Source organism: Sphaerodactylus townsendi, linkage group LG02 (genome assembly GCF_021028975.2).
Source record: "Sphaerodactylus townsendi isolate TG3544 linkage group LG02, MPM_Stown_v2.3, whole genome shotgun sequence".
Lineage (NCBI taxonomy): Eukaryota > Metazoa > Chordata > Lepidosauria > Squamata > Sphaerodactylidae > Sphaerodactylus > Sphaerodactylus townsendi.
In genome coordinates this window covers 120,690,777-120,706,515 of record NC_059426.1, presented here as the reverse complement: position 1 = coordinate 120,706,515, position 15,739 = coordinate 120,690,777, and the positions used below count along the sequence as shown (strand labels likewise).

The 15,739-nt window shown below is 41.9% G+C and overlaps 1 long non-coding RNA gene across 1 annotated transcript; it reads right to left on the bottom strand.

The window, feature by feature from the left end:
- Positions 1-15,163: 15,163 nt before the first annotated feature.
- LOC125426931 lies at positions 15,164-15,736 on the bottom strand. The gene is made up of 2 exons (XR_007243600.1): positions 15,622-15,736; positions 15,164-15,323 (listed from the first exon to the last, which is right to left on the bottom strand). It is a non-coding gene; the product is annotated as an uncharacterized LOC125426931 (long non-coding RNA).
- Between the last annotated feature and the right edge of the window lie 3 nt (positions 15,737-15,739).

Here is a 15,739-nt window from a genome sequence, read left to right as displayed (position 1 = left end):
GTTTGCCCTCTGTGGTGTCAGAAAAGCTCACTGTCTAGGACAGCTAACTCACCTTTTGCACAATCTCTGTAGTTTACAGTGTCTTTCTTTGTTGAAAAAAAAGCATTATTTTTCTTTTCTTGACTACTTTGTTGAATCAGCTTCATCACCCAGTGCACTGTAGGAATGGATGGATGTTGGCCAGCTTGCCACAATCTGATTTTTACATTGGGAAGATTAAGTAACCTATAGACAATGAGACAATACCTTCTCAGTATTCCCTTGGTCTTGCAGGATATTCCCTCCTGCAGGAAAAGTGCCGCAGCCTGTTGAGCACTATCAATATTATCAGCATGGCTGGCTGGATTTCAGAAATCAATGTTGTTTTATGCTTATAGCTGGAAGTTTTCTATGAACTACTGGGGCACAGAACATTAAGTTGCAGTCCACGTTCTGCACACAGCCTGAGTCTGATCCTGACAGAAGTCGGTTTCAAATAACTGGGCCAAGGTTGACTCAGCTTTCCATCCTTCCAAGGTCAGCAAAATGAATACCCAGCTTGCTGGTGGTAAAGTGCAGACAACTGGGGAAGGCAATCGTAAACCACCTCATAAACATAGTCCGCCTAGTAAAAGTTCTGATGTAATATCACCCCATGGGTCAGTAATGACATGATGCTTTGAAAGGGGACTACATTTACCTTTTTTACCTTTACCAAGAAAAAGAAAAGCTGAACAGCTGTGGGTATTAGTAATAGCAAGTGGAGTACCTGTAAAGACTTGCAAGGGGAGTGGTGGCATAGGTTGCAAGATGGTGTTTCTTCCAGCCAACCTCCAAGATAGGAAGAAATCTTATCCCTGTTCAGGAGATGCTCTATGGGGGCGTCAAGGGAGACAATCCTTCTCACTGCAGCTTTTTCATTTGACGATATGAGTCTGCCACTGCCAGATGTAGTTCCATCTTCAATACACTGAAATGCAGGCTTTGACCTCTGCTTGGCTATGAACTCTGAATCTGGGACTGGATCCACATGTGACACAGGAACATCCAATCATGTGTGGCTCCCCTATAGATTACTGCCCCAATTTCTTGTAGATTAAATATACCAGATGGTAGACAGAAGAAGCTCTCTTTCCCTAGTAAAAAGTGCTTTGGTTTATGGCCCTTATTGCATACAAAAAAAAAATTGTCAATCAGTAAATTGGAGGAGTGGGGTGGGTAAATTACTTTCAGAGACTATCAGCATGGGCGGGTGTCTTCTTTTGAGCAAGTGGAAAGACAAACCAACACTGTAAAGCAGAAGCCTCTCTGCATGTCATGTTTCCTCCGCTCATTTCCAAAGCTTTCTTTGTGTTAAAATCTTTTTATACGTTGGATATGGAAAGCATTTGACATGACTTGGCTTTTTCTGTAGACATGAACCAAATGCCAAAAGTATATTTCTATGAGTGCTGACATGGGACACAGAGGTGCTTGATACAGGGAAAAGCCTGGAGAAGGAGAAGAACACTGGTCATTGCTTCTGATACCAACTCTACTATGACCCGAGAATCTCACTACCTCCCAGCCTGGCAGGGATACAGTGAGAAGCTCTGGGAGAGGGGGTAGAAAAAGTCTATTTACATCCTGAAACTTCTCTTTCTGAGTCATAGCTACAATTTGGGGCATCAAAATCTGTCTCCAAATCCTGATCAGCTAGTTATCAGCTGATAACTAGCTCCCCTCAACCTATAACTAATAACTAGCTCCTCCCCCAATCCCCCCCCCCCAAACCCTCTCTGCAGTGCCTGGGACACAGTGAAGTTTGAGCTTACTTCCAGTTGATCCACTCAGTGACTTCCACTGAGAGCTTCTGAAGAACTGGGCAATATAGCTGCTAAGCATGATTATTAGTTCCTTCATATGATTTAAATGGCAAATAAAAATTCATATCAATAAATAATATCCTTCCATATCCCTTTCTTCAGTCCTTAGTGCATTCCTAGAGAAATGTTGCTCCTTTTTACAGGAAATGAAACTATCGCATGGTGCACATAAAGACGAGGATTTAATTTGGTATGCAAGCAGAGAATTGGTGTGTAGTTTTCATTATAGAAATTAGGCTCTTTGCATACAAGCAGGTTAGTAATTGACTAACTTTTTATGGTGTAAGCCTCATGAATTTCACACACAGGCATTCTCATCCCAAATATTCAAGCTGCAAATGCTGAGCAACTGGCCTCATATTTAAAGAAGTTTGGAAACACCCGCTGGCATCCCAGGGGCTTCCCCCCTCCCTCGAGTGGGATTGTTGCATATGGTCGATCTGTAGACTGGCATCACACTGCCGCCTTCTATAGAATGCAGAGGAAGACAAAATGTCACCCTCACATCACATGACCCTTCCTGGTATTTACAAAAGCCCAGATTGTTCTTATGTGGATTTTAAAAATGCAATAAACAAAATTCTCTTTAATACACTGCAGAACATTGTTGCCTTGCTGGAAAATCACAAAGGGAGAGAGATCTTTATTTTTAAATGGCAAAAGTCCTTTTATTGCCCCTATAGAAGCTCAAACGTTTAACACCAGGCATTCTTTGATTTAAAAAAAAATGGCTGTATTCCTGAATATCATGAGCAAGGATCACCCAGAGTCTTCATATGGGTAATTGTTCAGCTTTATGAGCACTTTATGAGCTGAAAAAGTACTCATTCTACAATATAGAAATGTATCCTTCAGCATACATACCTGAGAAATATGAACATATTGTCTCATTCTGCATACCAGCTCCAAGGGTGTTTCACATTTGTTCTTATAATTTTCTGGTAGAATAACAGCCTTCTTGCCATGGATATCTTTTCAGCATGCTGTGAATTTTGGTGTTCTGAACACTGTGAGCTTTGAGAGCTTAATTGTTGTGACAAATAATAAAAAAAAGATTTCTGATATCATGACCAAAAGATTGCTTTATAGATAACCAAGAAATATGTGTTTGGAAGTCATTGGATATGATTTTAAAAAGATGTGCACACGAATGAACAAGTATCACTCTTACACCCGTGGTTTACAGATGGTTTGGAAATTTCCATCCTGATATTTCAAGAATCAAGTTGTTCCAGAGTCACTATGTAGCCACCGGTCACCTCCAAGCCCATGTGCTGTCTCCAAAACCAACCAGTCAGTAGGTAAGTGAGGGGGAGAGAGTGGGAAGGGAGAGGGGATTCCCTCCAGTTTTTTCTTTTATGGTGGTGGGATTGAGGCAGCCCAAATAATACTGGAAAAATGACATCATTCAGGATTCACTTTTCAGCTCCCTTAAATTGCCATTATTTGGGGGGGGGGATAAGCCCCCTTCAAAAAAACTAATAAGGAATTTTCTGGGGGGGGGGTCTTGGTTCAGCTTTGCTGAATGCACACCCCTAGTTATTAGTTCTCAGAATGAAACTATTACAAGTGCAGAATCATGCAGAAGTATCTGGATGCTCTGGATAGGTATAGATCTCCTTGGCTGGATGGTGCCATGTTAGCCACTTTCTTCAAGGCCTTTTGGAGGATGGGTGATGTGCCAGATGACTGGAGAAGGGTGAATGTTGTCCTGATTTTTATAAAGGGGAAAGAGTGTCATTTGGGGAACTATAGACTACGCAGTTTACCTCTGTTCCAGAGAAAATCTTGGAGCAGATTTTAAAAGGACTGATTTGTAAACATCTAGACGATTACTTGGCGATAAGTAGTCAGCATGGATTTGTCCCTAATAGGTCCTGTGAAACTAATCTTATTCCCTTTCTGATCGGGTGATGTGTTTGGTATATTGTGGGAATGTCATGGATATTGCAGATTTGGATTTTAGTAAGGTATTTGATAAGGTTCTCCATGATTAGGAAGTTGGAGGGATGTAGATTAGACTTTAGGATTGTTAGGTAAATAAGGAATTGGTTGGATGATGGTAGTTAATGACTCCTTGTCTGAATGGAGGGTAGTATTTAGTGGACTGCTACAGGGCTTGGTTTTGGGCTCAGTGCTTTTAAATCAACAATCTAGATGACGGTATGAAGGGAACAGTTGTTAAATTTGCAGATCACATCAGATCAGGTAGGGTAGTGAACATTTCAGAAGATAGACATAATAATCAGACTTGGATACATTGGGAAAATGTGAACAAGATGCAATTTAATAAAGATAAATGTAAGGTTTTGCATCTGAACAGTAAAATATTTAGCACACCAAATGGGGGACATTCTTCTGGGCAGTAGCACATTTTACAGGTACTGGAGTTGTCACTCGTCAGGCAGCAACTGTAGAACAGCACTGTAATCCCACTGTTTTCAGTAAAGGCGTGTCAGAGAGATTAGTAGGCAACTTTTTCTTTCAAGGTTAGTGATGGGTGTTTCCTATAGACCTTTTCCGTTACTTGCAAAAAACCCCAGAAGACCTTTCCCATTACTTGCAAAAAACAGAAGAACCACCACTGTAAACCCTGAGGGAAAGGCTATAGGTCTGTCCCTGTGAACTGCAAACAGAAAAGCCCATGGTTGTATGAAAAGAGGTTCATGGCTTCTCTTTAATATGAGTCACTGTGGTCTGAGTGTCAGACTAGAGTTTGAATGACCCAGGTTCAAATATCTACTCTACTATGGAAACTTGGTGACCGTGGGGCATTCACTTATTGTCACCTGAGCCCATCTCATAGGGTTGTTGTGAGGATAAAATGGCAGAGAGGAGAATTATGACAGAAGGGGTGGAGAGAAGAATTACTGGGGAGAAAAGCAGGGTATAAATGTCTAAATAAATAACTACCATAAATACCTCTTCTGCCAATACTGTCTTCCATTCTTGATCCGTCTTTGTGTAGAACTAAAGAATCCTTTCAGACCTGAAGACCGAGGGCATGTTTATATGGCAGTTATATGGAACGAGAGCCAAGTGTGAAAACAACTGCCACGAAGTGTCCCACTCAAAGTGAGGGCTTTTGGAGAGCAGAAATCTGAGGGTGATGTGGGACTAAACTCATGTGCATAGACGTGTGACACCTCCTGACTTCTCAGCTGTGCCAGTCTTTGTTCCCAGTAACAGAAAAAAGGTCATTAAACATCTTCTTCTACCACCAAGCAAAACAACAGGTGGAGTTCCGTAGGTTGGTCACTTGGCCGTCTTTGAGAGATAATGTTGAAGAGGCACAGATGGAAAAGAAACATACTGGAGCAGGGATGAATGTTATCATTTGTCACAGAGTGGGGAAAGGGGGAAAGGAAATCAGTGGGAGAGAAAGATAGAGGTTTGAGTTACCAAGCAACCATAACTAGTAATGGATTACATGAAAAGATAGTGAGAAAGAAGTGGCTGAGCAAATTAAGTTTATGAAATGATACTAAAATTTTACATGTAGAAAATAAAAAAAACCTGTAGAAAGTATATTCATAGATGCTGGAAACATGGAAATAGTTCTGACCAATACCACACAAGCCAAAATGTTAGTTGTGGAAGGAGATGAAAAAAGTTACGACCCAATCTGGAGGTGGGGAGACGGTGTGGTCCTATGCCAGCAGATATGCCCTCCTCAGGGCACTCACTTGGCAGTGGGGCAAATCCTGCAGTGGCATAAACCCAAAGGAAGGCTTTTGGCAGCAGGGAGGGTTTTTTTTAATAGTTTGCCTCCCCACACAACAAAAAGCCCTCTGGAGGTGGTGGGGGTGCCTCTGGATGGGGCTGCCCATGTAGCTGTTTCTGCCAAGTCAAACTATTTTTTTTTTTTCCCTTTCAACCTCCTTTGGCTAATTGACATTGGACCAGACATTACTATTTTAAAAGGAAAAGTTAAAATCGGTCCCTGTAGGGACCTTTGGAAATCCGCTACAGTCATAAAGATCAGGTAATACCGGCATTTGTACACAATAATTTTTGGGGTGGATGGCTATTTCTTACCCTCGCCGGATGGACAATGGCTTTCCTGAAAAGTGCAAGAGGACCCCCCCCACCCCGAAATGTTCAGAAGGACATTTTGAAAAAAGGGATTAGAACCCAAGTTGTAGTAGATCGGAACATCCTCAAGAGGCACACTCTCATAAAGTGCGGAAACATTACGCATGGGAATCTATAAGGCGATCTCCGTATATGCATGGGAGACACTTCATTTCCCCCTGAAACCGCTTTCCCACACTATTTCCTCTTTCTTGCCTTCTGGCAGCCCATATATCATCTTCTCTTTCTCCTCTTTCCACTCACCAACTGATCTTCCTTTTATCTGTCCCCTGACTCCTCAGCTTAACTATTTATTGAATTAATATACCCCATCTTTCTCCCCTGTGGAAACCCAAAAGTAACATACATAATTCTTCTCTCTTCAATTTTATCTTCACTGCAACCTTGTGAGGCAGATTAAGTTGCACAAGTATGACTCGTACAAGATCATCCAGCATGCCTCCATGGCAGAGTGAGGATTTGAACCTGGGTCTCTAACTACTCCACCAGGCCTGTCCAACCCATACAAGATGCATGCAGGCTTCTGCTGGACCTGGGAAACTTCTGTGGCATTAAGTCAAAGCCATCACTGCACCTGAGTGCAAATTACATGGTGGCAAGCTGCCCAATAGTTGCTGTTGGGCCTGGTCCCAATATGTTAGCCTTATAAGGTTGCCTTATATAATTAACTATGGTTTCTACGACAGAAATCAAAAGATACTAGACCATTTGACATCACTTCTGGTACAACAGGAAGTGATAGTGTGATGTGAATTCACCCCATGTTACTTCTGGAGGAAACAAGTTGCCTGGAAACCCCACTGTGTGTCCTCCCTCAAGAGGAGGAAGAAGGGGAACAAGGGTGTATTGGGAGGCAGAAATAGCCCTGAAAAGGGATCTGCCCCCTATCTGTGTCATTCACAGACAGAAATAAGTCTGTCCTTACACCGAATGCCAAGGCAGCTAATGTACACAATAAAATTACATTAGAAAACCAATAAAATCAACCCCTCTCAAACATAAATAGAACATTTTGTAAAAAAACTTTTAAAATTGTTGAAATACATAGAAAACATAAAAACATTGGTTAAGAAAGAAGTATCATTGAGGGAATGCCAAACGAAACAAAAAAACCCCTTCACTTGCTGGCAGAACACAGCAGCAGAAGGAGCCATATGAATCTCCCTGGGGCATCCTCTATGGAAGGGGATTCACTCCTGCCCTCCTTCCTTCCCCCCTGCTGACTACTACACTGCCTGGAGTCCAAAAAGGTCTGTCCTCACTGGTTTTGCTTATAAATAAGCATGTTGAAGATAACAAGCTAAAATCAGTCATGGATAAGTCTGCATTTCTGTGCATACTTACCATGGAGAAAGCTTGTGAATAAAAATGCATAGGATTGGCCAGCAGGTTGCATTGAAATATAGGGGAATTGTCATCTTGGTAGGGTTGCCAGCTCCACTTGGGAAGTTCATGGAGATTTAGGCATTGTGCCTTGATAGGGGAGGGGGAGCTCATTAGGGGTATGATGCTAAAGAGTCTTGCAATGAAAGGTATTAGAGAACTATCTTTTAAAAAATACAGACTGGTAATTCAGAGAACCTGATGTACAATGGTAATAATACTAGGGCTACATCAATATGATACTCAATTGCTGTTTTTCTAAAGCCTGAAAAGGCCCTGTAGGTGTAGGTGTGGGGATTGAGGCAGGAACACTACGGGGAAACTAGTCATGTGGAAGTCCTGATGCTGCTATGCTGTTATAGCAGCAGCAGCCAGGAAACCACACAAGCATTTCCCCGTGTGCTAAACCCCAGTGTTTAGAATTGGATTTGCACTCTTAAGTTTCCATCAGTTGCATCTTCCCTTTTTTAGCCTCCTGGGTTCATTAAAATTCTGTGATGAGGCAGGGGGAGAAAGGATGAGAGAGATCCTCTTCAGTTTCTGCAGAGGGTTAGTCAGAATTGCTAGTTAAGGAAAAAAAAAACAGATGCCTTGGGCTGCTCCTGTACCTCCAATAGCAACTTAATGTACAGGAATCAGCAAACAAGACCTTTCATATCACAAAGATAACATTTCATAGCACAAAGATACCAACTAAAAGCTGCAAATGCACGTGGTTAAAGGGACGTGAGAAGAAAACCAATAAAATATTGGCAACTGAGGGTCACGTGATTTTAAAGCAACATAAAAGCTGCAGAAAAACCTCATGAAAGGCTAACTGCCGCCAAAATTTAATGTTTGCTAAATTAGTTCTCTCTGTTTGGCGGTCTGTATTTTATTTCACTGTTAAAACTTGGTTGCCCTGTATTTTTTTTTTAACATATAATGTCATGACATTGTTTGAGTGTATAATAACTGGTCTATAGTTTGGTACTGCTATAATTCTCTTACTGTCAGCCAAATGGGGGGGGGGGGCACTTTAGGTATATTGTCAGCCCCCTACAATACTCCCAAGAGTCCAGGAATTTCCCTGTGTCAGATCATTAAATTCACGAGCCTCTCAATGTGTTCTGGACCTTTACCAGCAGTTTTATCTGCAGATATGTGTGGGTGATAATGCTTATCTCTGGGCTGTGAAAAGCTTTGCTGAACACCAAACAGCATTAAAAGGACAGAAATAGGGCAGACTTTTTTCTAATTGATCAGAAATCACTAGCAGTATCCAGTATCAGCAACAAGAATTCAGACTAGACTCATGTGGTTTCCAACTGGGGCAGAAACATTCAGGAACAAACCAAGCCCCCATTGGTTTCTGCAAGGTTCCTTATCCTGTCTTGAAAATGTGAGAAATGAGTTCTGTGCCAGTTACCACCCACAGAACTGCCTACTTAAATGATTCATGAACCCACTGGGGTTTTTGAGTGTTATATACCGATGGCACATCCCTGTACTATCTTATGCTGCTGTGAGTTTCAAAAGTAATTTGTAGTGGGCTACTGTTCAAAGAATACTATTCCAAAGTCCATTCTATATGAGCAGAATGAAACACAAAGGTGTCTGAATTGCAGTCTCATGCACCAGACCTGCAGTATTTGCACAAATGCATCCATTAAGATTTAAGTACTTCCCCTAGTTGCCCGTGATGTATATTTTATGTTGGCTGAAATGCTGTGGCTATCATGAGCTCTTTATCATGTGCTCTTTATCCCTGGCAGTAGATGATTTTGAAGGATGCTACATTTGAAAAGTATTACTTCACCCAGCTATGAGTGTTCATGAAGACAGAATAAGTTATTACCATTCCCAGAACCTTTGCTTCCCTTCTACTGGTTTCCCTACCATGCTGGTAACTGCAGCTGCAATTTTGTATGTGTGTAAATGTTATCTGATTACCACTTATCAACTCATGAGGAAGTACTGATGGAACAATTCATAGGGTTAATTCCATCTGCTATGTAGATAGCTCAACAACTAGCCAACAGTGGCGTATCTATAGTAAATGGAGCCCGGGGTAAGAACTGACACCCCCCCCCCCCCGAGCATCCAGCACCCATCTTTTTTAAAACTGCAAAAGACAATTCAACTAAAAAAACCCAACAACAATGTATATCAGTAATACATTTCTGGGTACATACCAATTTTCACTTCTTTTGGGGTGCATCTGTGGTCCCCTGAAATGCACCTGGTTTGGAACTCCTGGTAGAATTTGGGACTGGGACATAGTTGAGGGCCTGCGGGCCAGGCTCACCCTGCGGGCCGGGCTCACAATCTCAACATGGAGGTCAGGTGTGGAGCTGGCCCCACCCAATCTCCATCTGGAGATGAGAGACAGCAAGGGCCCATTTGAGCCTGGCTGAAGCCAGGCTTGGATTCAGCTCTAAGCTGCAGCTTGCACCTTAGAACTAAATCCAAGTCTAGGTTCAGCAGGGCTCAGAAGGGTTTTATCCTGTTGGCTCCATCCCCAAACTCCACCTCCAACTCAATATGGACCTTGGGGGGTGGAGCCAACATCTGGCTTCACTCTTGAGTCCTGCTGAGGCTAGGCCTCAAGTACCCAGAAATGTATTACTGATATATCTAACTCTAAGCTGCAGGTACAGCTTAGAGCTGGATCCAAGTCAGGCTTCAGCCAGGCTGAAGTGGGCCCATAAGGAGATGGGGATGGAGCGAGACTGGCTGGCACTGGGATGGCTGACCGTGGTTCTGTTTGAGATTGCAGGTGAGGGTGAACCCAACTCACTGACCTTCAATTGTGCCTCTTTTTAACTATATGACGCAGTCTTTATTCTGTATTATAATCCTATCTCGACTCATTGGCTACATTCCATTGTAAAATTAGAAAAGAAACAATTAATGTGCAGCTTGGTTTGGAAAGACAAAATTGCTAGCTCCATGTTTTGTGTATGATTAAGAATGATCAAGGGCTGTTCGTGGCTCACTAGAAGTTTGTGGCTCACTTCATGTTTCTATGGACAGTTGCACCAGTGTAACAGGACATTATCCACTGTAACTGTTAGTTCGTTTTTCATGTTTGGAGATAAAGGTAGAATCAGTAAGGGTTTTTTAAGGTGCTGAGTGCTCCCAGAAAGGTCTAATATTACTCCCTATTACTCAAGTAGCCAGACTAATAATATCTTTAATTTAAATATGCAGTGCCTACTCAGACAACAAAATATTTTTTCAGGTTTAAATTTAGTGCCACATTCCCACCTCAATTTCACACTCTTGGCACCCCGCTTCTGAATGTCACTTGTCTTGAAAATCTCACAAGGGGCCAACATAGATAGGCTTCAACTTGACCACAAAAAGAACGCAATATATAAAACAATTCAAGTAAGACATATCAGGACACATGAAACCAAAATCAGGGAGTGAGACCAGACAGTAAAGGGTGTTGAACCAAAAAATAAGTCTTTACCTGCTGGCAGAAGACAGTGACCAACAGAGCTGGATTAATCTCTCCGAAAAGAAGTTCCAAAGGAAATGCCCCCCCCCCTCTGCCCCCGGGTGCCACTTTGGAGAGCAGACCAAACCTAGGGGTCCTCCAGGTTTCCTAACTGTCTGGTATCTTTGTATAATGAAAAAGGGAGCCTCCCACAATCTTGTTTTTAATAGACAAAACTGGCTGCAAACACGAGGCCTGTCAATGTTAAAGCTTTATTTTTGGGGCCTTTTTCATTACTTTATTATTTATTTATTTGCAAAATCGTGAATTCTCCCCCTCCTCCCCGGGTCAATTGCCCTTGCCAAGTCCCACCCAGGAGCCAAGCAGCTTGACAGTTCTGCCCCTTCTGCTGATGGACACCTCCTTGGGGTTCTGACATACCCACCGGCAGGGCACAAAACAGGCTGGGCCAGCTATGGAGCCGTTCCTTGCAACCTCGTGGCATGGCAGCCTGCTTTTTCTTCGATGAGGCGCGGTCTTCCTTTCTTGCCCGGCAAGTCCTGCAGGCTGCTGCTGAAGCCCTTCCAGCCCCCCCCCACCCCCCATGCAAAGAGTAGGGCGCTGCACTCATACAGGACCGAGGAAGCAGACACCAGCCAGGGCCAGTCTCGTCCCAGGTGCCCATTATGCCCCGCCTGGCTTTCGAGGTAGGAAGAGTAAGAAATTCGCTCTGCCTGTCAGCTCAGCTGCCACTGTCCTCTCTGCACCCTTTTGGGAGGGGGTTGCTGCCGCTGCCACCTCTTCCTGCGGCTCCCCGCCCCTAGGTGCAACTATGCAGGTCAGTGTATGGACCCAGTAGAAAGAGGAGGGGGGTGGGGGGCAATTTTCCGCCCCCCCACATGACTAAATGGCGTCCGCCCAGGGACATTTGACCCCATATGTCTCCCTGGGCGGTATGCCACTTCAAGTCAATAATACAGTCTACAGTTAATAGTCCCATGCTGCAGAGGCTGAGTGGGAAAGCACAGCCAGAGACTTACCTAGCCTTCAGTATTAAATCCAATGTGTTTGAGATTTCTTATATTGTAACTGTAAAACTGCTGTGACCTTGAAGAGCTGTCTTTCTGTAACAGCATTTTTGACCTAGAGTAACCCTTAGGTTAGGCAGATAGGATGCTCTGTAGAAAATGATATCATTTAAGACTTCGAGGAGCAGACTCAGGTGATTTTCACTGTACCTGCTTCTGTGCTGATATTAAGTCAATCTGTCAATCAAAGCAAGTAACCAACAGAGATCTTTGTAAATGCCTATGCCAACTCTTTCCTCAGTTGTGTGATATAATTTAAAAGGGATTTCATAGGTAGATGAACTGTCAAAACTGTTTTGAGGTTTTATTACCCTGTACATTTCTCTATATAAGGAGCAGTTTAGACTGCATTAGGGAGAACTAGAACTGGAACTTGAGCTCCCAAGAACTGGAACTTGAGTTACTAAGAAACAGAGAGAGAACTTGAACTCGCAGACACAACAGAGACTGGGAAAAAGAGCTCAGAGGGCAAATTCAGAGAAACAGTGAGCTCTTGTTGGAACTTTTTGCCACTTTGCAATAAATAATTAATTCAATTATTTTAATTATTTTTTAAAAATCACAACTGGAGTCTAAACTAAGAATTTATTTGACGCTTCCGATTTGAACTGAGGGCCCTTCCGCACAGGCAAAATAATGCGTTTTCAAACCACTTTCACAATTGTTTGCAAGTGGATTTTGCTATTCCGCACTGCTTCAAAGAGCACTGAAAGCAGTTTGAAAGTGCATTATTCTTTATGTGCGGAATGAGCCACAGTTAACAGCAAGTTAACAATAGGATGTAGATATGGCCCCTTCCTGACATTTTCTCTTTCCACTGCCCATCAATGTTAGCAAGTACTAGAGAAATTCAGCCAAAACTGTGGTTAAATATTATGCAAGACATCAAAAGTATTGTTGCCCATTATGATGATGCATGATTGCTACTTTCCATGGTGCAACTGCCCATTATGATGATGCATGATTGCTACTTTCCATGGTGCAACTGTGTCTTTCTAAACCTGTAATTTAAAGTTTGTTAGCACAGCACTTTTAAAACATAAAAAGCAATGTAGGAATTAAATAGAATTTATCTGTATCCACCTAAAAGATGTACTGCAAAAGATAATTACAATTCTGAGAAGGAAAAAAATATGTTTCAATCCTTGGATGAAAGGCATGCAAAGTTCACTATGAACTTAGTCTAGTGACTAACAGTCCATTTATTTTCCTACTGCCACAAACCAGAATGATATTATAGATAGTCTGCTTTTAAGGGCAGGTGTATGTCAGATAAAATACAACTTTTTTCATGAAAATGGTTTCAAAAATCCATGATTTCCTTCTTTGTTGACATATTTCATGGGTGGTTATATTATCCTTTCCTACACACTTTTAAAAGTCACAGTCCTAAACACACCTCAGATTAGAACACCTGAGACTACGCAAAAGAATGCATTTTCAAACCACTTTTGCAACTGTTTGCAAGTGGATTTTGCTATTCCGCACAGCTTCAAAGAACAGTGAAAGCAGTTTGAAAGTGCATTATTCTGCATGTGTGGAATGAGCCTACGTCACAAGAGAACAGACAAACTGCTAGAATAGCCACTTGCAGAGGAAGCTGCCCATCATATCTCTGCATGATTAATTCTCTAGCTTTCCCAGTTTTCAATCAGCTTTCACTGGAAGTAATCCTGCCCTGTCTCTGTACTGGGTGCGACTGAAGCAAACCCAGTGAGTACTGGGTGCCATTGAGCGAGCACAGGAACATTTGCCTTCGGAGGAAGTTGCTGTTGTATCTCTGCATGATACAGGCTTTTGTCCTTTCAATCAAAAGACATATAACCTAAAAGCAATCTTTTAAAGTATAAGACTGGGATGTATTTTAATTCAGATTTTAATTCAGTTTTAATTCAGATTTTTAAAAAATGTTTCTGAGTTGTTAAGCAAGATAAGAATTGGGGTTACCAAGATTTTTTTATTGCTCCTTCTGGTTTTAAAAGGAGATAGATCTGTTCAGAGGCGTATGGGGGAGAAATGGCGCCCAAAGACAAAACCACATCTGGGCATCCCCCGCTCCACATCATGGAGCCCCTCCCCCTCATTGGTAAGAGCACAGTAGTCTTAGATACAAGGGAAGAGGTGGTTTTTAAGATACTTTAAAAATCACCAGGGACTATTTACAATTTGCACTTTGTTGAGTGCCCCATTTAATTAACTGCATTCTCTTTTAGAATTATTGTTTTTACAGGGCAATCCTGAACACATTACTGATACCTATATCCACCAACCTTGCTGCAACTCAAAAAGTCTTCTTGCCTGAAACAGACAAAATAATGTGCTCAATCTTAGATGAATTTTACAAACTGGACAGGGCCCTCCCGCATTGTTATGATACATGTAAGTTGTGATGTTAGAATAGTCACATTTGTGTCTGTATGGATTCATACCAACTGTTGCCATGATATCAGGCCTTTATGTAATCTGTCGTCTGCTGTGTCTCTACATTATCACTTTCTAGGCTTTCAAGTGATCTATTGTTTAGATCATTTTAGGTTGGTAAAATACATGTTTCCTTCTTGTCTCATTTCTCTCCGTCTCTTCCATCGTTTCATTTAGGAATCACACCTTCTGATTGCAGTGGCATTTGTGTCCAAGTAATACATTATTTCTTGGTGCAATCGTAAATAAAGTTCCACCATTGTAAGTCCACTGAAGTCCTTCTAAGGCTCATTCCGCACATGCAGAATAATGCACTTTCAAACTGCTTTCAGTGCTCTTTGAAGCTGTGCGGAATGGCAAAAACCACTTGCAAACAGTTGTGAAAGTGGTTTGAAAACGCATTATTTTGCGTGTGCGGAAGGGGCCTAAGTCAGTTGAAGAGAGTATAACTCTACACAAGATGAGACTATTAGTCTGTGAGTGTTACACATCATTCAATGAGTAATTCTGTCAAATAATTATCTTTTATTCATGTATTCTTACTGAACATCTCATGATCATATGTCCTGGTTTTAAAGTACTTTCTTCCATAGGAATAATCCATCATTCAAACAGAACTTTTTTTTATTTTTCATGACTATTATATATTTGTCCTGCTTGAAATTAAGACAAGCTGTCATATAAATGATTATGGAGAGCCTCTTTTTTTTCCTCCTCTTGATGTATGAGGCCCATGAAATGTTTATTTTGGATAGTTCAATGGAGCTTGATTGGATCAAGGGAGAAATGGCAATACTGCTCATTAGAGGTCTGCCAGAACAAACCTCTGAACCCATTTTGGAGCCTCAAGCCTACCACAACACTGTGGCAAGACAGTCACTCCAGGATGAATCAAGGAGACTGTTTGCTCAGTATTGTACTGTGAATCCTTTATTGATTTTTCATAGAAAACAGTCAAACAGCGCAAAGTGCAAACAAGCTGTAATATTTCTATAATTTCCCCTTCTTCTTAATCTAAAAGGGATCCCCTCTTTTCCTCTTCAATTGTGTCTTCTTAACACAATGCATCTGATATGAAACATACAGAAAAAGAAGAAGAGAAGGAATAAACACAAACAAGAACCAAAAAGAGCAAACGAGAGGGTTTTTTAAAAAATTATTTGTTTTCTGATCATAAAACCCCTATGGAAAATCGAAGTGACCAAGGCTCAACCAAACTTAAGGGAGTTCCCTCCCCCCGCCCCAGTGTAGATGAAGACACACAAACACTCAAACAGCGTTTGGTATTTTAAAGCAGGCAGACATATCTACAGATCTATACAAGCACACAAACACACCCCTCTGTGGAGCGCGAAGTCTGGGGTACCTGGAAAACACTCCAATCCATTTGCTTGCGTCCCTAACTTTTGCACATAACCTGCTGCAATACATCCAAGTTCAAACCGCCGCCGCCGCTGCTCGTGCCGCCGATGTAGTTCATGTCG